Here is a 21246-nt window from a genome sequence, read left to right as displayed (position 1 = left end):
ACTTTTTCTAACGTCCCGCAAGCGCACTGCCCCAGTGTGAAAGCACTCGAGCTTTTTGGCGCTAAAACGCCTCAGTGTTTCTTTAGTCAAATTTTGACATGACTGTGTCCGTGCAGCCGCTGCACCTGTACCCAGTTTAGGGTTGCCACCTCATCCCTTTAAACCTGAACACACCGCACCGCCCCGCCGGTGCGGCTCTCGTTCTGGGACACGGTCATATGACGGCGCCACGGAACAGGCGTGCGGCGATCGTGCCTGCGCTGTGTTGCTGCACTGTGTTGCACATGGTGTGACCCTGATCTCTGTAAAGAGCCGCGTCCACGGCTCTTTAACCATGTGATCGGCTGTGTCCAATCACAGCCGGTCACATGTAAACACGGAGATGCCTGTAATCGGCTCTCCTCGCCTCACACTGACAGAGTGTGTGGCAAGGAGAGCCGATCAGTGGCATCTCCACGCAGGGGGACATCTAGGAATGTAATCAAGGCGCTGATCATTAATGCCCTGATTACACTATAGCCATACGGTGTCACCAATCACTGCCCACCAATGCCAGCAATCAGTGCCCATTAGCAATGCCAGTCAGTGCTGGCAATCCGTGCCACCTATCAGTGCTGTCCATCACTGCTGTTGATCAATGCCCATCAGTGCCACCCTTCATTGCCCATCAGTACCGCCTATCAGTGCTCATTAGTGCCACCTATCAGTGTCCATAAGTGCGGCATATTAGTGCCTCCTCATCAGTGCCCACCAGTTTAGCCTATCAGTGCCGCCTCATCAGCGCACATCAGTGAAGGCGAAAAATTATTTAGTTACAAAATTTACTGACAGAAAAAAAAAAGTAAAAAACATTTTTTTTCAAAACTTTTGGTCTTTTTTTTGCAAAAATAAAAAAACCCAGCAGTGATTAAATACCACCAAAAGAAAGCTCTATTTGTGTGAAGAAAATGATAAAAAAATGTGTTTGGGTACAGTGTAGCACGACCGCGCAATTGTCATTCCAAGTGCGACAGCGCTGAAAGCTGAAAAATGACTTGGGCAGGAGGGGGGTGTAATTGGTTAAGGCAGATAAGGCAAGTAAGTTTAATTACCACCTTAATTAGCCACAGAGTAATTAATATGTGTTTGGGTTTAAAAGGATGAGGTGGCAACTCTAACCCAGTTCTTTGTGGTGGTTGCACACGAAGCTGAGCACGGAGGGTGGTTTTCAGTGGTTGTCTGAATGAGCCCTAAAAATATACAAGGCGCATTAAATATGTAATGCCGTTTGAGAAAAGGCGATACGTAGAAGGAGGAGCACTGAACCACACACACACACATATATATATACATATATATATATATATATATATATATATATATATATATATATATAGCGCTGGTAGATTTTTAATCTACCGCTTATATGTAAATTTAGCGGGTCATCTGTTCTGTACATAGTTCAGGTTTAATCTATGGCTAAATTAGCTTCTGTTCCAGCCTTGGTTGTGTTGCGTGCAGTTCCACTCTGTCGCCTGCAGATGTCGGTGTCACTACAGACCGGAGCTGGAAAGCAACAGACTGAGGTGTATTGAGTGCTCTTCTTTCTCAGAAGTAACTTGGCAAAGGTTGTCCCCTGCGGTGCATTCTGGGAAGGGGTATTTAAGGGAAAGACGCCATATTTCTTGGTCTTTTCTTTCCACCTGCTGGCCCTTCTGGCTGACAGGTATGTGCTAGGAGTCCTACCTCGTGGTCCTCTGGGCCGGAGGACTGTGTTGCTGCAGCGTGTGGGTGGGCCCAGAAGTCTGTCTGGGGTCTATTACAACTGTTGCAGAGATGGTCCTGTGCTGTCTGTCCTGCGGGAAGAAGCCAGACAATTGAGAAGAATCCAGGGGAGGACCCGTCTTGGAAGGATCATGCGGAGCTCTGGTCTGGAGAGGGGCCTGGTGACTCAATTGGAGGACGCATCTTAAGTTAACCTACCACATAGTACTGCCGGGTCGGCTTAAAGGTTCTGGTACTGTGTTGCTGTTCATCGAAAACTACTACATCCTGTGGCAGAGGATCGTACAGTTTTGTTCTACTCAAGTCTGTGGCAGAGACTTTCTGTTTGTGCTGCGCTCCGGCTGCTAGGTTAGTGAGAGAGACCTGAAAAGATTTAATCCTGAACTGAAGATACATTCACCCCTGAGATTTCAATTCCTTAGTGCTACACCAAGAAAAGGTATTTGAACTTCCCTGCAACTCTTCTTCTACCTCTTTCCTGCTACTTCTTCCAGTTATCCCCATTAAAGCATTGGAAAAGTACTAAAGTGACTGGTGCCCATATTGTCAGATAATAAGTTCAACGTGGACTCTAAGTCTGGTATTGGTGAAACTACAGGTAAAAAGGTGACGGAAACAGCCTGCTTTAAATCAGCAGCTCCACCGCGAGTTAGATATATATATATATATATATATATATATATATATATATATATATATATATATACCAGCATGGCCTTGTTATACATGTGAAGTGTACACCTAGCCCGTATAGTGTGTTTCCTCACACAGAACCGCTATATATTCACACAGAGCCGTTATATAATGACACAGCAGCCGCGCCTGTTTTCTCCTCATCCTCCCTCTTCCTCCTCCCAGCACTCCATCCATTGTTCCCTCTCTCATCCCCTGTCTCCTCTCCACACCGGCCAGCCCCTACTGCCCATGACGTGCAGCGCTGCCAGCGGATTGACGTCACGGAACGTGGACCGCCAGCGGCCTCCGGACCACGTTCGGCTTCCCTGACCCCTATCTGTATCGATGTTGCAAGTGACAAGAGGCAGGAGGAAGCAGCAGCAGCAGCGGAGGGGAGGTCAATAACCGCAGAGCCGAGCAACAGGTGATGATGGCCGCCAGTGGTCACTTCTATAGCCATAGGAGGGGAGGGGAGGGGGGTCAGTACTGATGGAAGGAAGGGAGAGTGGATGGAATTTCTTCTCTGTCCTTCCACACTTACTGCATTGTTCTACATCAGTGTGTGAGGAACAGAACAAGTCTTCATACAGGACAGGCACCCTCTCATTGCTATTCTATTGTATGTGTTCACAAGCATAGCATGCATGAGCTCTAGTCACCTGATTATTATTATTTTTTTCGTACTTGTTTATCATGAGAAATATTTGTGTTTTTGTTTTTCCATCGTTGATTTGCCTTTATTTAAAGAATGAGAAAGAATCGTATGTACCGCAAATGTCAACATGTAACTGTCATTGCTTACTTGATTGCAGCTGGTTGTTAAAGGTATAGTCCATCTTTGGGATAGTGATAAGTAAGGATGAGCTCTGGCGTGTTCGCACAGCCCACGTGCCGAGCCCACCAGGAAGTCAGCACTGCGCTAATCACAGGTAAGGATGAGCTCCGGCGTGTTCGCATGCTGCACGTGCTGAGCCCGCCAGGAAGTTGGCACGGTGCAGTGCTAATCACAAGCAGTGAGACACTTCCCGATCTCTGCAGCCGCACATCGGGAAATGTCTCACTGCTTGTGATTAGCGCTGTGCAGTGCCGAGTTTCTGGCGGGCTCGCCACATGCAGCATGTGAACACGCCGGAGCTCATCCTTAATCACAGGCAGTGAGACATTTCCCGATCTCTGCAGCCGGTAAATGTCCCACTGCCTTGCTGTGATTAGCGCAGCACAGTGCCGACTTCCTGGCGGGCTCTGCACGTGGGCTGTGCGAACAGGCCGGAGCTCTTGTTTAGTGATAAGCTCACTATCCCACAGCCACAGATGATTGGCTGTACAGGCCAATCATCTGTGGCTGGGCCAGGGGGTGGTTATTTGTGTAGCTGCAGGGTGGGGAATACTCCAACCACAGGTGATTGGCCTGTACAAGTGACAGCTTCCTGGCGGTTTAGATGGTAGTCCAAACATGTCCGAGCTCATTGCTGCTTTGGAACTATGTTTTATTTTACACCCGCCTAAAGTTGTTGTAAACCCTTACATATAACTAATGAAGTGACTGGCCTCGGGTGATACAGAGATTAAATAAATCCTCTACCTGTTTATCTGCAGCCTTCTCTTCTCCACATCTGTGCAAAGTGCAGAATTATTACACTTGTCTGAGAGTTCAGAAAAAAAAGGGGGAGGAGAGTTGAAGTTACACTCTGTAGAGCTCAGTGAGGGAAGCTCTGAGAGCTGATTGGATGGAAGGGACACACCCCCTTTCACACAGCACACAGGAACAGAGCTGAGGCTGTCAATCAGCTTGAGGTCCCTCCCCTGACACTTTTTTTTTTTTTTTTTTTTTCTCTTGGTGTCAGGAAAACTTGTTGGAAGGAATTCACGCAGGTAACAGAGGAACAAAGCAGCAACCAGAAATGACACTTAGTGCTCCAGATAGAGACAAGTACACACTATTAAGGGATATGCTTTGTTCATATTTCATGTCTGAGGTTTACAACCACTTTAAAGAGGAAGTAAACCCAAGGTGGGTTTATCTTGCTTCTTCTCTGCAAAATAAAGGCATAATGTGCTAGTATGCATCGCATACTAGCACATTATGTGAGACTTACCTGCAAACGAAGCCCGCGTTGTCCCCGCTGCAGGCCGCATCCATCTTTCTTCTGGGGCTGCAGACTCCGGCTGTGTGACTGGCCAGGGCTGCATGACATCACTCCAGCCGGTCATGGCACACACTCCTGAAGAAACTGCACGGGCGGCCATTCCTTCAGTGTGCATGCGCAGAAGACATCGTTGGCGCAGTATACAGTAAATATATCCTAAACAGCACACATTTAGGAGATATTTACATTACCTATAGGTAAGCCTAAAAGAAGGTTTACCTATAGGTACAACTTACACAGGGGGGTTTACAACCTCTTTAACATTAGAGAAGAGCTCAGGAGTCATCCAAACTTAACTGTAGTTCAGCTATCTGATTGCACTTTTCTAATGCAATCAGCAGCAGGCCGGTCATTCCCCGCCCTGTAGCACTTGTAAACAAAGGGGCAAGATGTTGGTGACATCAATGCTCCTATCAACCACTGATATAGAATAAATATGGGGATGTGTCCATATAAGGGCACTGACATCTCCAGAATTTCCCCCCTTTGTTTACAAGTGCTGAATAGAAAAACGTGGATCTGCCCACGTAGCCGTGTCTTCCATTCATTGGAAGACTAGAAGTCCCATCTGCCACCTCTGCAGAGTGACGCAAAGATCTGTCCAGCACAAGTCTATTGTTTAAATCCCCCAGATCTAGAATGGCTGCTCCATATCTCTGTACAAACCTGAGGCTTATTGTAAACGATACAGAAACCTGTACATTGCACCCGGAACATACTGATCACAGTTGCAGTACTGAATGCAAAAATACATTTCGTAAATGCACATTTTCTGATTTCAAACATTTTTGCAACTGATAAACCCATATGTTATAATTACAAGACTATCCTCATAGGCTCCTTTCACACGGGGCAAACTCCATCAAGCAGATCCGCCTGATCAGTGGAGAATCTCTCTGCTGATCAGGCGGATGACAGGTCTGTGTCCGTTCCGCTTATACAGAGTTGACACAGCTGCAGCTACCTGTCCATGTCCATCTGACTGTCATCCTATCTGATCCGCTGATCCCTAGCCGTCTGTTTTTGGCGGACCAGTTCGGATCAGATGCAGATCGGTGTCAAAGGACACATGTTCATTTACATCTGCCTCCCTGTAGAGAACAATGAGTGGTCCGATGAGGTCTGCCGGAAAAACAGACAGGTGAACCCGATCATTCCACTCATGTGAAAGGGGCCTTATATGTAAGCTACCTCTACAAAGTACCCCTACCTATGTGTCCTCTATTTTTAAGTCTCCCTTAATTTATTGCCAGTACCCTTTTTTGTAAGGGTTCATTCGCACAGGTGGTCAAGGGCAGGTAAATGCAGCTGGTTGAACCTTGGTTTGACTACCCCCCTCCCCCCAGCCACCCACCTAAAGAAGGTACATGCAGTTGTTCAGAGCTGGACAGATGTTGCTGGTGCAATGCTTTGCTTCACTGCAAATATTAAACCCCATGTGAATGGGACTACACTGTAACGGCATGCAGTGCTTGTGACAGTGTTTCAACCTATTCTAAAACAGCATTTTTTTTTTTTCTCTTTAAATACTCTGTATGTAGCACGTTACTAAGGAGCAAGCCGGGAAGCCGGTGTTCTATTGGATAGTGCCCGCTATCGAGAAGTGCCCGGAATGTACTGCGCATGCGTCGTATTGAACAGCACAACAGCTGATTTTTACGATCAGCTGTTCAGACGGCGCCTGCGCACAATAGCCGACAGAAGAAATTTTTCTGTCAGATTGTGCCTGGCGCTTTTTTGCGAGGCATGTTCATGTCCGTGAGGGGAGGATTTGTACATGTTGGGGGCAGATTTCTAAATAATGGGCAGTGCTGCAAAGATGGGGCAGATTTTGCAAAGATGGCCAGTGCTGCAAAATAAATTTTATTCTGCTATTTTTCCTGGACACTTGCGGGGCGTGCCCATCTTTTAAAAATCCGCACCCAACATGTACAAATCTGCCCCTCACAGAAATCAGGCATCATCTAAAAACCTGCCCCCATCTTTGCAGCACTGCCCATAATTTTACAATCCGCCCCCAACATGTACAAATCCGCCCTCACCGTCATGAACACGCATCGGCAGCGCCAGGCACAATCTGACAGAAAAATTTCTTACGTCGGCTATTGTGCGCAGGCGCTGTCTCGCCGTCACAACAGCTGATCGTAAAATCAGCTGTTGTGCTGTTCCATACGGTGCATGCGCAGTACATCCCGGGCACTTCTCGATAGCGTGCACTGTCCGACAGAACACCAGCCGCAAAGTCCTTAACAACCGATGAGTCATCAGCTGTCAGCGAGCTTCCCTGCTGACAGCTGAATGTAAAAAAAAAAATTGCTGGCAAAAAGATTCGGGGGGTCCGGGGGATTCGGGGGTCCCCCCCCCCCCAAATCCCTACCAGGCACTTATCCGAGCATGCAGCCCGACAGGTCAGGAAAGAGAGGATGAGCGAGCACCCCTGCTTTGGGGCGGGGGGGGGGGGGGGGCTCGTGTTGATTGGGACAAAGGCCTCTTCCCCACAACCCTGGGCTGTGGTTGTGGGAGTCTGCGGGCGGGGGGCTTATCAGAAATTGAAGGCCTACTTTAACAAGGGGGTTCCCATATCCTGCCCATGTGAATGAGTAGGGGTACTCAGTCACCAAAAAAGTGTCAGAAAAAAACACAAACACAGTTTTTGACAATTCCATTATTAAAATTTCCAAAATAATGTCCCCGGATGTCAATCATGCCGCCCGCCGGACCCCAAATAAAACAAGACCCCGCAATCGTCGAAGGCTAACCGCCGACTGCCTGCTCCTTCGTCTGACAGCTCTTAAATGGGTAAGGGCGGTGATGCCACAAGGGGGCAGGGCCACCCGGTGATGTCATTATGTGGCCCTGCCCCCTTGTGGCATCACTGCCCGACCCCGCTCCTTTAGCAATCAGCTATATACAGTTTTTTTAAAGGAGGGAAAAAAAACAAAACGCATCAAAATGCAACAGTTGCGTTTTTGGTGCGACTCCATTGAAGTCTATTACATTCAAAACGCAATCTGCTGCGAGGAAAAAAAAAGTCCACGACCATTTTCAAAAAAAGCAGCACCGCAAGGTGAACTACATCCATAGGAAACCATGTTAAATGGACTGTAGTATGCTTCTGCAAAATGTGCCAAAAAGTGCATAGGTGTGGTATTTAATAAAACAGTCTTGATTTATTTCTTGTGGGAGTACACCAGCCTCTGACTGATATATATTGCCCTACACCGTGCACTAATTGGAAGCATTGCTGAGATCTCTTTATTTTTTTACAAAAGTTTATATTTTATGTTTTTCATATGGTATTGTATTTAAATATTTTTTCTTATGTTTGAAGGCCATGTCATTACCAGACAAATATTGTACCATAATAGATCCATATTTTTTATCTATGCTTGAAAGCCAGTGTACTTAGTTACTAAACTGGTATTGTACAAAGTAGCGTGCTTTACATTTTTGAAAGCAGTGGTTTATACATAATTATATTTCAGGGTGATTTTAATTACACAGAGGACCTTTTTGTTTGCTCAGTAAACAATTTGTTGTAGATTGTTAAGGAAATGTTTATCTAGTGTTCTAGTGATAAGAATGTTGGCAAACACAGAAGGAATGACACTAATTACTTCGCTATCATGAATCACACATTGGCTGCTGTCAGGCTGGAACCCTTTGGTCAGGATAAAGGTGTTTTTTATTTATTTTTTATTTTAAATAGGAATAGTTATTTAAAGGACAACTATAGCAAAATATATATTTTTCACATAAATATAAGGTGTTAAAACATATAATGATAGTATTCAAGCTTAAGTATAAGCAAAAATTATCTTTGCATGTTTGCACGGTAAAAATAAGTTCCAGCAGTACTAAACCCATTGAATAAACAGTTACAGTACTGTGCAAAAGTTTTAGGCAGGTGTGAAGAAATGCTATAAAGTAAGAATGCTTTCAAAAATATGTATTTTAATCAGTTTACAAGTGAAAAATCTAAATCAAATCAATATTTGATGTGACCATCCCTTGGCTTCAAACCAGCATCAGTTCTGTTTCAGTAATTTTATATTCAAAGTTTTTCACAAAAAAAGGTACAAAAGCTAAAACAGTTATGACATCATTTGCCAGAAGCAGAAGCAAGAGTCCACAACGCAGGCGGTTATATGGCCAACAAATAAGTAGGATTGGTAATGTGAAATTGCGACGTTACATATGTCAGAGCATAGTGTAAGATAAGAGCAGTGCAAATAGGAGAGGGAACTGACAAATTGTGGGCTCTCCAAAAAGGGGACGACAAATCCCAAGTGTAGGGTACCATATGCCCTCTAAGACGCAAAGAGCATTACCGGTCAAAACTCCTGTACAGGCAGTCCCTGAGTTACAAATCTCTGATTTACAAATGACTCATACTTAAAAATGGAGGGAGACAACAGGAAGTGAGAGGAAATCTACTCCTAGGAAGGGAAATTCACTCCTGTAAGAGTTATCATGGGAAAAATATGTCTCCGCTGATGTTTTATCACCAATCCTTGTTTCCACGCCAACACAAAATTTTCAAAATCCAATTGTGGCAGGGACAGAAAGTGAGGTGAAGTCGAAACCAATGTTATAGGGGGTGTTAACCCTTCTCTACGCTATCCAAAAAAACATAAAATGTATTTTTTTTGGCTGGAGTTATACTTAAAAAATGTACTTGTTCCAACTTACATCCAAATTTAACTTAAGAACAAACCTAGAGAACCTATCTTGTTTGTAACCCGTGGACTGCCTGTATAGTAAATAGTTGGAATCACATAAATGTGGAGACATCCACAGTAAGAAGGAAAGCACAAGAAAAGAACAAGTGAGAAGAGAAAAGTTAGAGAGAAAAAAGAGCCAGCATTAATTACAACACTTGGATCATGGATTTTGTAGGAGTCAGATATATGAATAACCAATTATGCCAAGCAGGTGCTAATGATCATTAATTACATATGTATGTTGAAACAGTCATTAACTAAAACTGCGTGAGGAACAGCCAAACGCTGCTACAAAGGCGAGATTGTGGAAGACAGTTTCATGTCATAGGTCATACAGACTGGCAAGACTGAGCACAGCAGCAATACACAAGGTAGTTATACTGCATCAGCAAGGCCTCTCCCAGGCAAAGACTTCAAAGCAGACTAAAGCCTCGTACACACGATCTTATTTTCCGCAGACAAAGCGGCAGACTTTTGTCCCAAACAGCGTGTGCCGTGAACTTGTCTTGCATACAAACGGTACACAATTGTCGGCCAACAAACATGAACATAGTGACGTACTACGTGGAATTTCAGCTCTTGAGCGCCACCCTTAGGGCATCTTCTGCTAATGCCGTGTTTGGTGAGCATTGATTCCGAGCATGAGTGTTTGTGCTTTTTATTTTGTGTGACGGACTTGTGTACACACGATATGAAACTCTGACAACGGACCGTTGTCCGCCAAAAATTTTCTAGCCTGCCAGCCAAGATACATTTGTTGGCGGAAAGTTGGCCAACAATTGTCTGATGGAGCGTACTAACGGTTGGATTTTAGGCCAACAGTCTGTCATCACACAATTCCCGGACGAAAATCCGGTCGTGAATACAAGGCTTTAGGCTACTTTCACACTGGGGCGTTGGCTGTAAAAATAGCGGCGCTTTACCGTTGTTTTTGCTGCCCTTTTCGGCCGCTAGTGGGGTGCCCCTGCTAATGGCCGAAAAAGGGTTAAAAGTGACCGCAAAGTGCCTCTGCAGCGGCGCTTTGCCTGCACTTCGGCACCGCTGCACATTGATTTTAATGGGCAGGGGTAGAGCTGCACGATTCTGGCTAAAAATGAGAATCACGATTTTTTTGCTTAGAGGATAGATCACGATTCTCACGGCGTAACATCATCTTTCACATTAAAACAAAAAAAAAATGCGCTAACTTTACTGTTTCTTTTTTTTTTTATTTATTGAAGTGTATTTTTTCCCAAAAAATTGCATTTGAAAGACCGCTGGGCAAATACAGTGTGACATAAAATATTGCAGCAATTGCCATTTTATTCCCTAGGGTCTCTGCTAAAAAAAAAAAAATATATTATACTATATATTTTATATATATATATATATAATCTTTAATGTTTGGGGGTTCCAAGTAATTTTTTTAGCAAAAAATATTGATTTTAACTTAAGAAAGAAGTGTCTGAAAAAAATTTAGACTTTAAGTGGTTAAACTTCCTGCATTTACACGTTGTTTAAAGCTTGGCAGATTGCCCAGGTTATTTGTTTACACAGAGAAGTTTATCCCTTTGATCTAAGAAGGAAGTTAGATACAATGTTTCAAGTTCTAAACTTGGCAGACTGCCTGGATGTTTTCTTTTGACAGCTGAGTGAGCAGATTATCTCTCCACTTGTTTATATGAAAGAATCGTCAAACTCAGCAGGAGAGATCCTCAGGGGAGGTGAATCGAGATCACGATTTTTTAACGATTAATTGTGCAGCTCTAGGCAGGGGTGTTGTAGGAGTGGTGTATTTACCACTCCTACAGCGCCTCAAAGGTGCGGCTTGCAGGACTTTTTTTGGCATCCTGCCAGCGCACCGCTCCAGTGTGAAAGCACTCAGGCTTTCACACTGGAGTGAGAGGAGAGGCTCTTTACAGGCGCTATTTTTAGCGCTATAGCTCCTGTAAAGCGCCTCAGTGTGAAAGCAGCCTTAGGGTTTCAGGACTTGCTATTCAAGCTCTTTTAAAAAATCACAAAGAAAAGGGCAATGTTGAGGACCGTAGATTCAGTGGTTGGCCAAGGAAACGTAATGCAGCTGATGAAAGACGCATTATGCTTACTTCCCTTCGACATCAGAAGATGTCCAGCAGTGCCAACAGCACAGAACTAGGGGAAACCAGTGGGACCCAGGTACACCCATCTACTGTCTGGAGAAGTCAGGTCAGAAGTGGTCTTCATGGAAGAAATGCTGCCAAGAAGCCATACCTCTGACATGAAAACAAGGCTAAGCAACTCGACTATGCACAAAAATCTAGGAACTCGGGTGTAGAAAAATGGCAGCAGTTGTTCTGGACTGATGAGTCAAAATGTTAAATATTTGGCTGTAGTAAGAGGCAATTTGTTTTCTGGAGAGTGGTACAATGAGTGTCTGCAGGCAACAGGGAAGCATGCTGGAGGTTCCTTGCAAGTTTGGGACTTGGAGTTGGATATTTGGTCAGGATTATTGGTGTATTCAATGCTGAGAAATACAGGCAGATACTTATTCATCATGCCATACCATCAGGGAGGTGTGTGATTGCCCCCAAATTTATTCTGCAGCAGGACATAGACAACAACCCGAAACGCACAGCTAATACCATTAAGAACTATCTTCAGCTCCCACAGAACCCTGATCTGAACATCAGGTCTGCCTGGGATTACATGAAGAGACACGAGACACAAGGATTTGTGGCAACTTACATTCACAGAAGATCTGTGGTTAGTTCTCCAAGATGTTTTAGAACCTACCTGCCAAGTTCCTTCAAAAACTGTGTGCAAGTGTACCAAGAAGAATTGATGCTGTTTTGAAGGCAGTGGGTGGTCACGCCAAATATTGATTCAATTTTGATTTATCTTCTGTTTTATTTGCTTTTCATTTTGATAAAAATAAACTATAAACACTTCTATTTCTAAAAGCATTCTTAATTTTATATCATTTTTTCACACCTACCTAATACTTTTGCACAGTGTACATCCAAAGCATGCTATGAATGATAATTGTCAGAGTTGCTTGTGCTCTCCCTCCTCCAATCACAGGACACCTTACAGTCAGTAGAAAAAAAAAAAATACAGGGCTTTTTCTTAATGGAGGAGGTGCCATGCAAGTGACCTGCTATGATCAGTCTTGGCGCCAGCAAATGAGTGTGGGATGATCTTTGTGCAGTATTGTTGCACAGAGCCAGTAAATATAACCTTTAATAGAAAAATGTGCGTTTAGTATCCCTTAACTGCTAGAGACCGACTACATCATATGTCATTTTTGACTCTGCGCTTAGTTCTACCATACTGCAATACTGCTAATAGTAATAATAGCATTTGTTCTAACACTGCCCTTTAAAGCTTAAGTTCACCCTAAAAAATAAATAAAATAAATACACGAAAAAGTGCATTCCTTTTTTTTTTTGCAGAACTTTGCACCCACTATTGGCGGGTGCAATATCAGGTTTCTGCAGACACTCAGTACAGCTGTCTGCCCATATCGCACGTACATCCCATACAAGTTGTTACTGAAGTGCAGGAATTGTCAGTAAACTAGAAGGGCACTCACCAGCAGTCTCGCAGCACCTTCGGTCTTCAGCCACGGTGGAAGACTGTATTTGTAGTTCATTCATTTACAGAATGCTGTGGCTGTGTGGACGGGGTGGATCGGGCAGGTGCTCTTTACTAATGCGTTACTTTTTACACCCTAAATATGTGCGTTACTTTTTACACCCTAAATATGGCTGTAACAAGTTCCTAAACCTATGCCTTAACCCTTCTGCTGTCATTATGTGCCTCCAGGTTTTGAATATGTTGAATACAGTTTCCCTGTTTTTGCCATGTGTTCTGTATGAGTTAATAGCATATGGCGTTAAAGCCTATTACCGAATCAAGTGTTCTGGGCTAAGAAGGTTATTTTTATTCTCAAACCTCCGCACTACCAGGTTATCATTAGTAAGACTCAAGTCAGTCTCATTGCTAGCAGTGGTGTGTGCCTTATGGAGGATGGAATCCAGTGTTCATTTTAGTACTGCATCTGGAAGAAAAACTTTTCTATGTTTTAGTAGGGCTTACTGGCTTTCCTTCATGATCCTGTTACTGAAGTACACTCCATATGACAGGTTTGCAGAGCTGGTTGTTTACATAGCTCTGTGTTGCTCATTACTGCAATGAATGTCTGGCTAAGCAAGACAATACAATTTCCTGACGTAAGACTGACATTGTGTAACTGTATCCCATCACAAGGAAGGAAGAAAACCGTAGCACTGGGAGCGTGCTAGCGTGAGAAGAGCACTGAACCTGTCCTCACTGGCCACCTTCTAAAAATGCTAGTTGCTAGGCTGTGTTTGAATATGTTGAGTTGAGCAAGTCATAGATTATGACATTTTTGTGTCCATCAACCACAAATTGAAAGAAAATCGCTCAAATCCCTCCCACGGAGCCATTGTGTTCTACCTTAATTGGCTATAATAGCATGTAAAATCCGACAGGCGGGTTGTACCCAAGCTGATTGATAGATCAACTTTGGTACATTCAGCCTGCCCATTCATGGTCCCTGCTGAACCAGCTGAGATTCGAACAGTCTATGGCCAGTTTTGGTCATCCCAAAACGCTGATACTGTGCTGGAAAAGTAGAGCTGTGCATACATTTTAGAGAGGACTGTGAGCAGGCAGGGAGTTTTATTTTATTTCAGAGGAGACATTGCATGCCTTTTATGCTATGAGTGGTGGTTCACACTATGCTATGCGAGAACTGCATGTGAATTTGAACAGGAATCGCATTCCTATTCGAATCGCATACGATTCTTCAGCAGTGCGGTTTGAGCCATTATTCTGTATGGCTCAAATTGCACCGAATCCGCACCAAAAACGTGCAGAACCCTTTTTTGTTCACAATAGAATTAGATCGCATGGGTGGGAACATCCAATGCGATCCAATTCTGCAAATCGCACTGCGTTGTGCAAGCTGATTTTGGGGGTCGTTACGCAACATATACGCCTACAGGGGTTCCGGTGCAGATTCCGCACAGAATTTGCAGTGAATTTGCACCTCATCAGTGTGAACTGGGACTGAAAATCCTGACTGAAAGATTTTTAAACTTGACATTAGTTCTGCTTTAAAGTGATAGTAAAGGGTTGTGATTTATTTATTTATTTATTTATACCTACAGGTAAACCCATCTAAGACTTACCTGTAGGTACAGTAAATATGCCCTAAACGTGTACCGTATAGGAGATATTTACTTAACCACTTCCTGAGCAGCTTACGTACATATACGTTGGCACTTGGCAGCCCTGTGCAAAACAACATACAGGTACGTTGATTCCTTTAAGAGCCTTAGCAGGCACACACTGCACGGCGGGGGACCCGATGCGTGTGACCAGCGGATGCGATGACCGCCGGCTACCCATGATTGTGGGCATGAGATGCAAAATGGGGATCTGTGTTTGTAAACACACAAATCCCGGTTCTGTCAGGAGAGGAGAGACAGATCGTGTGTTCCTATTAGTTAGGGACAGCGATACCCTGTTTCCCCCAAAATAAGACCTAGCGTGATTGTCAGTGATGGCTGCAATATAAGCCCTACCCCCCAAATAAGCCCTAGTTAAAGTCCTTGTAGGTCTTATTTTAAGGGTAGGGCTTATTTTCGGGGAAACAGGGTAGGGGTTTATTTGGGGGGTAGGGCTTATATTGCAGCCATCACTGACAATCACGCTAATTCTTATTTTCAGGGAAACGGGGTATGTCTCCTCCTCCTAGTCACTCCCATCCCCCCCACAGTTATAACACACACTGAGGGAACACATTTAAAGTGGTGTTCCGGCCAAAATTATACATTTTAAATAAAAATACCCCTATAATACACAAGCTTAAAGTATTCTAGTAAAGTTAGTCTGTAAACTAAGGTCTGTTTTGTTAGTTTATAGCAGTAGTTTGTTATTTTATAAACTTACAGCAGGCCGTGGCCATCTTAAGTGTGGGCATCTGAAGCCAGACTGTATTTCTTCCTGGATCTCATCCTTGCAGATCTCGCACATGCTCAGTGCAGCACAAGCAGTGTAATAGGTTTCAGGTCAGGTTTCCATAGCAACGGCAGTGTCAGAGGAAGTTGCCGCCCCTTCCCAGAAGGCATTGCAAACAGGAAATGATGCAATGGGCCACGGCCAGGGAGGAGGAAGTGAAAAATTAATACAGCAGATATACAGTAGGTGCTGAGAAAAAAAATTTAAAAATATCCAATTTGTTTACAGTGCGCAGTTTAGTGAGGGATGCTGAAGAGTTGTAAAAGTGGGTGTAACTCCACTTTAACCCCTTGATCTCCCCCAAATGTTAACTCCTACCCTGCCAGTGACATTTATACCGTAATCAGTAGCTATTTTTAGCTCTGATTGCCGTATAAATGTCAGTGGTCCCAAAAAAGTGTCCAATCTGTCTGCCGCAATGTCGCAGTCCCGATGAAAAAATCGCTGATCGCCGCCATTACTAGTAAAAGGGTGTCATTCGCAGTGTTTCCTGGGAAATTGGATGGAGCTATGCTCTCTCCAGGTGCTGTCCTGAAAGACTTCTAGAAATACCATCACCATTAGGTAAGTCCTAAGGTTTTATTATTTTTTATTTTTTTAAGCATTCGTAGGCTGCAATATATTACATTTCTGTTTTTGGGTTTAACTCATTCCCGTCGACCGTACGCACATATGCATCCTCGGCTTTCAGGGGTTATACCAGGATGATGCATGCAGCTGCATGCATCATCCCGGTACCGTTCTGAATACTTTGAAGTGCAAAGGAGGGATTTGGGATATTTACGTTCCTTGTGACGGCAATAAATGTGATCAATTTTTTTTTTTTTTTTTGTAAGTGACAATGTAAAAAAAATAAGAAAAAATTATTATATATTTTTTTTAAAGCGCCCCGCGAGCTCGCGCAGAAAAGAAAACTCACACATAAGTTGCGCCCGCATATGTAAACGGTGTTCAAATCACACATGTGAGGTATCGCCACGATCGTCAGAGCTAGAGCAATAATTCTAGCACTAAACCTCATCTGTAACTCTAACCTGGTAACCGTTATTTTAGGGTTACCAATGTGACTGCCGTGACAGCCAATCACTGTGGTCACATGCTCATAAACCCCACCTCCCGGCATCTGAAACCCCTTAAAGGGCTGGAAAGCGCCGGCGCCAAGGGGTTAAGAAAGGTTCAGTTGGGCTTTAAGGTGGCTCAGACACAGCAGCAGGAGCCATTGACAACAACATATGAGCTTACATAAGTAATGTATGTAGTACATACAGTATGTAATATTTTAAGTGCATATGCTGCTGTTGGGTTTTATGTGGTGATTTTAAGTAATAAAAGTATAAAATTTATCGGTGGTGTTCTCTCTTGGCCTCTTTTTATGACCATTATTGGTGAGCTTGTGAAGGAGAAGCTGGTGCTGTTCCTGGATAATTCATCCCCTAAGGGGATAAGGCGCATATTGACCCACTCTAATTGGAGGGTTGTAGTTTTCTGGTGAGTTCTCCCGAGTGGTCGTGAAGGCATGTTGGTGGAGTGACGCACTGAGGATTAATTGTGGACTGTGTTGCACTCTATTTGCACAAGACACTTTTTAATCATAAAGGACATTTTTGAGAAGCACTTTGTCACATTTTGCACCATGATGATATTTGAAATAAGAATACTGCATGAATATGGAAGTGGCAGTAGGTCATCTAGAGATGTGATTGGCGAGACTAAAACATTTGAGGTCCTATGTAGAAAATGCAAACAATATTATTTCCACTTTATCGGTGTAAAATTAGAGCTGAAAGATGGTGCATATCGGTTGCATTGGGTTACTGCATTTTGCCTTATTAAATAAACTGGGAGGTGACGAACTGCTTGGAATTGTGTAAGAAAATGACAAAAAGTGGATCTTACTTGGTATAAGCATTGCTTAGGTAGAGGATTCCTGCTCTTTTCTGCTGAGGTCCCACCAGATGTAATAAGTATCTTACTCAGTACTTACCTACATTCCTCAGATAAGCAACATTCTTCAGTCTCTGAAAATGCAGGAAGAAATACATCTGGACTGTTCAATTTACATTCTTTTAAAGTGAACATTCAAGGAAATATTGGAGCCGCAACTGCTGACTCTCTTTCAATATTACAAGCCCCAGGGCTGTCAATCTGGCTTCTCCTTCTAGTGCAGGTAGGCAACCTCAGCACTCCAGCTGTGGTGGAACTACAAATCCCATCATGCCTCTAGGAGTCATGCCTGTGATTCTCAGGGTCTTGCAGTGTCTCATGGGACTTGTAGTTTCACCACAGCTGGAGGGCCGAGGTTGCCTTCCCCTGATCTAGTGAGTTGCTGACCTGGAGAAAGAATGGAGGATAAAAGCTTAAGCCTCGTACACACGATGAGAATATCGGACGAATGTGAATCCAATTGTTTTTTTGCATGCTAGTTTTATATTGAAGATAAAGAGGTTACTAGAGTTTGCAACTTTGGAAGTGATCTGGTGTGTTGTGTTGTAATATATTCTTTTGTATCAGAGCATGGGTGGTCTTGGCCTATTTTTTTCCGGACAATTATTGTACTGATTAAAAATCACTCGTTTTGGTATCGTATGGGAACATTTTTTGTGTTTTGTCCCTTTGGATAATTTCACATGAACGGTCGTGATCGGCTCTCAAAAGCTGTTTACTAATGATTGTATTATCAGACGATTGTTTTGAAAGTGGTATTTTTCGTCCAATTTTCTGTTTGTGTATACTAGGCTTAAAGTAGAAGTTCTCCTAATACTAAAACCTCAGAATCTACTGGCATCAACAATCTAAGGGCCAGTTCACACCACATGCAGCACAGTGCGTTTTCTTTTTTTTTTTTTTCTGCAAAAACACATGGAAAGTAGGTTATCTGGTTTTCAATAGCATAGTGCTTGCAGTTTCAGTGCGTTCCAGGTAAAAAAGAACATGCTGCATTTTCCTGCACTGGACTGTACTGAAATGATGTAAAACGCATTGGAACACACATGTCCTTATTTAAGGTTAAGAAAAAAAGGGGAAAAAATGCACTGAACGCATCAAAAACGCGCATGCAGAAAAGCATCCTGACTGCGTTTCTATGGTGTAAACTGGCTCTCACAGTAAATGAATGTGTTGCTTTAGTGTTGACTTGTTTCACTTATGTTGCATTTGCTTTTGTGTTAAATACTGATTTAACACAATATTTTATATTTATTTGAAATGCTGTTTCTACTGGAGATGTGATGCTGACCCTTACCAGATAATTATTAAATTAGTATGAAATACAACTGATTGAATGTGAGTGAATAAAACCTTACACTGCAGTATTTCATATAATGACCAGTTAGGCAGGTATATCTGGCAGATTGGTCTCTCCATGGCTCATCACATGTTACAATTCGATTGAACTATCTTCTTTAGCTCTACCAACAAGTATTTGGTAAAAGGGCCTGGTTAATCTGATACAAATTGATTGGATAGTTTAGGTAGGTCCTAATACTACATAGCTGTGGTAAATCTAAAGTTGAATTGTATGGTCATTTTGTAATGTGAATGGTGAGAGACTCTCCCTCTCTCCCTCCGCTATATGCATTTATTTTGTTTCCATCTTCTGACTCCTGTACTTTTTTAGTCTTCCTTCTTTCTGCCTCCTGGACTTTCCTAAGAATGTTTGGGATTCTAATCACATGGCCAAACTATCTAAGAAGTCGGCTTCTATTAGCTACTATTTAGAATGTTCTAACCTGTGTGTGTGTGTGTGTGTGTGTGTGTGTGTTTTTTTTTTTGCACTCTATGATTTGGGGAAATTTCCTTTCACTTCCTATCCCAGAGACACAAAAGGAAGATAGGAGAAATCTCAGAAAGGTATCTCTTAAACAGCTGTGCCTGGAATACGTGTCCACATCGGATTTCCCCTTACATTTTTGTTCTGGGGACAGTTCTAAAATTTTGGATTTCTCGTCATATATTTTCTTTTTTTCGGTAAAAACAGGATGACTCTCCCCAATATATCTAAAAAAGTTTGTTCCCCAGTGGGGCTTTAAAACAGCAATGTACAACATAAAAGGGATTATTACTTGTTGGTATAGGAGAAACAATTTATTAACAAAATGTCCAATGAAATCATGTGGTTGAATACAGTATGTACAAATAAAAAGTCTGGTCCAATGACATAGTTCATATTCCATAATACGGTAAAAAACACACATTCGGCACATCATTAAATTACATAGTGTGGTATGGTAAGCAAGCCCAGACGCGTTTCGACCTAGATACAGTCTCTTCAGGGGGCACATTTAGATCTAAAATATATATAAATACATGTATTCAGAATTATAAGATTTATCTTCATTCATTACATTAAATAGATCATGGTGGTGGATTTTACCATTAAAAGATATAATAAGTGTTCCATATTCCAATGGTCGGAGCCATTGGAGAATCCGAAGGGTGTGCAGGCCCCCCCATCTCCCCAGGAAAGAAGAGTCAACCCCAAGGGGCTTACAAGGAGCCACACTAGTACACGCCCCCCGGGGGGCGAAAGAGCACACACCTGCAACAAACACCCATTGATAGCCATTAGTTAATTGATAAATTAATAATTAAATCATCATTGTAAATGTTTCTAGTTGTATATATTGAGACTGACGATAAATAGAAATGTCAATGTATAAGTATTTCAAAGTATTGTTAGCGTTCCATAAAATTAAAAATAAATAAATAATCAAAGTAAAATGGTATTTGGTTGAAATGTTATAAGATTGAGCTAATGTGAAAAGATAATGGTGATTCATGAATATTAGTAATAAAAAATACTACAAATAAATAAATAAGGTGCAAGAAAAAAAATTAGAAGTGTAAGTGTAAAAATGTGCACTGTATATGAGATAATGGGGTGATAAATTATCTCATACACAGTGCACATTTTTACACTTCGCATTTTTTTTTGCACCTTATTTAATTATTTGTAATATTTATTACTACTATTCATGAATCACCATTATCTTTTCACATTAGCTCACTCTTCTAACATTTCAACCAAATACCATTTTACTTTGATTATTTATTTTTAATTTTATGGGACGCTAACAATACTTTGAAATACTTATACATCGACATTTCTATTTATCTTCAGTCTCAATATATACAACTAGAAACATTTACAATGACGATTTAATTATTAATTTATCAATGGGTGTTTGTTGCAGGTATGTGCTTTTTCGCCCCCCGGGGGGCGTGTACTAGTGTGGCTCCTTTGTAAGCCCCTTGGGTTTGGCTCTTCTTTCCTGGGGAGGTGGGGGTGGCCTGCACACCCTTCGGATTCTCCAATGGCTCCGACCATCTTGGAATATGGAACACTTATTCCATCTTTTAACAGAAAAAAATCCACCACCATGATCTATTTAATGTGTTGAATGACGATAAATCTTATAATTCTAAATACATGTGTTTATATATTTTTTAGATCTAAATGTGCCTCCTGAAGAGACCGTATCTAGGTCGAAACGTGTCTGGGCTTGCTTACCATACCACACTATGTAATTTAATGATGTGCCGAATGTGTGTTTTTTACCGTATTATGGAATATGAACTATGTCATTGGACCAGACTTTTTATTTGTACATACTGTATTCAACCACATGATTTCATTGGACATTTTGTTAATAAATTGTTTCTCCTATACCAACAAGTAATAATCCCTTTCATGTTGTACATTGCTGTTTTAAAGCCCCACTGGGGAACAAACTTTTTTAGATAAACTATCTTCGGGGTGCACAGCTCCTTTTGTCTCTTGTATATGTGTCTTTCCCATTGTATGGACTTTCCCCAACATGAACACAGCAGTAAAAATTTGACAGAAGGTCTATCCCATCCTAAAAAGGGGGGAAACCCCTGGAGATATTTTAACATCATGTGGTCATTGATCCTAAGACCAAAATTAACAG

The 21246-nt window shown here is 42.4% G+C and overlaps 1 protein-coding gene across 7 annotated transcripts in view; it reads left to right on the top strand.

Annotated features, from left to right (window-relative positions):
* The first annotated feature begins 2584 nt into the window (after positions 1–2584).
* MPDZ (multiple PDZ domain crumbs cell polarity complex component) overlaps positions 2585–21246 on the top strand; it is a 250904-nt gene continuing 232242 nt past the window's right edge. For all 7 annotated transcript variants that reach the window (XM_073635501.1, XM_073635527.1, XM_073635485.1 and 4 more), the window contains exon 1: positions 2585–2863. The gene's annotated coding sequence lies outside the window, so the exon portion shown is untranslated. The remainder of the gene's footprint in view (positions 2864–21246) is intronic.

Source organism: Aquarana catesbeiana, linkage group LG01, assembly GCF_042186555.1.
Source record: "Aquarana catesbeiana isolate 2022-GZ linkage group LG01, ASM4218655v1, whole genome shotgun sequence".
Classification (NCBI taxonomy): Eukaryota; Metazoa; Chordata; class Amphibia; order Anura; family Ranidae; genus Aquarana; species Aquarana catesbeiana.
This window is presented reverse-complemented; position numbering and strand designations above follow the sequence as displayed.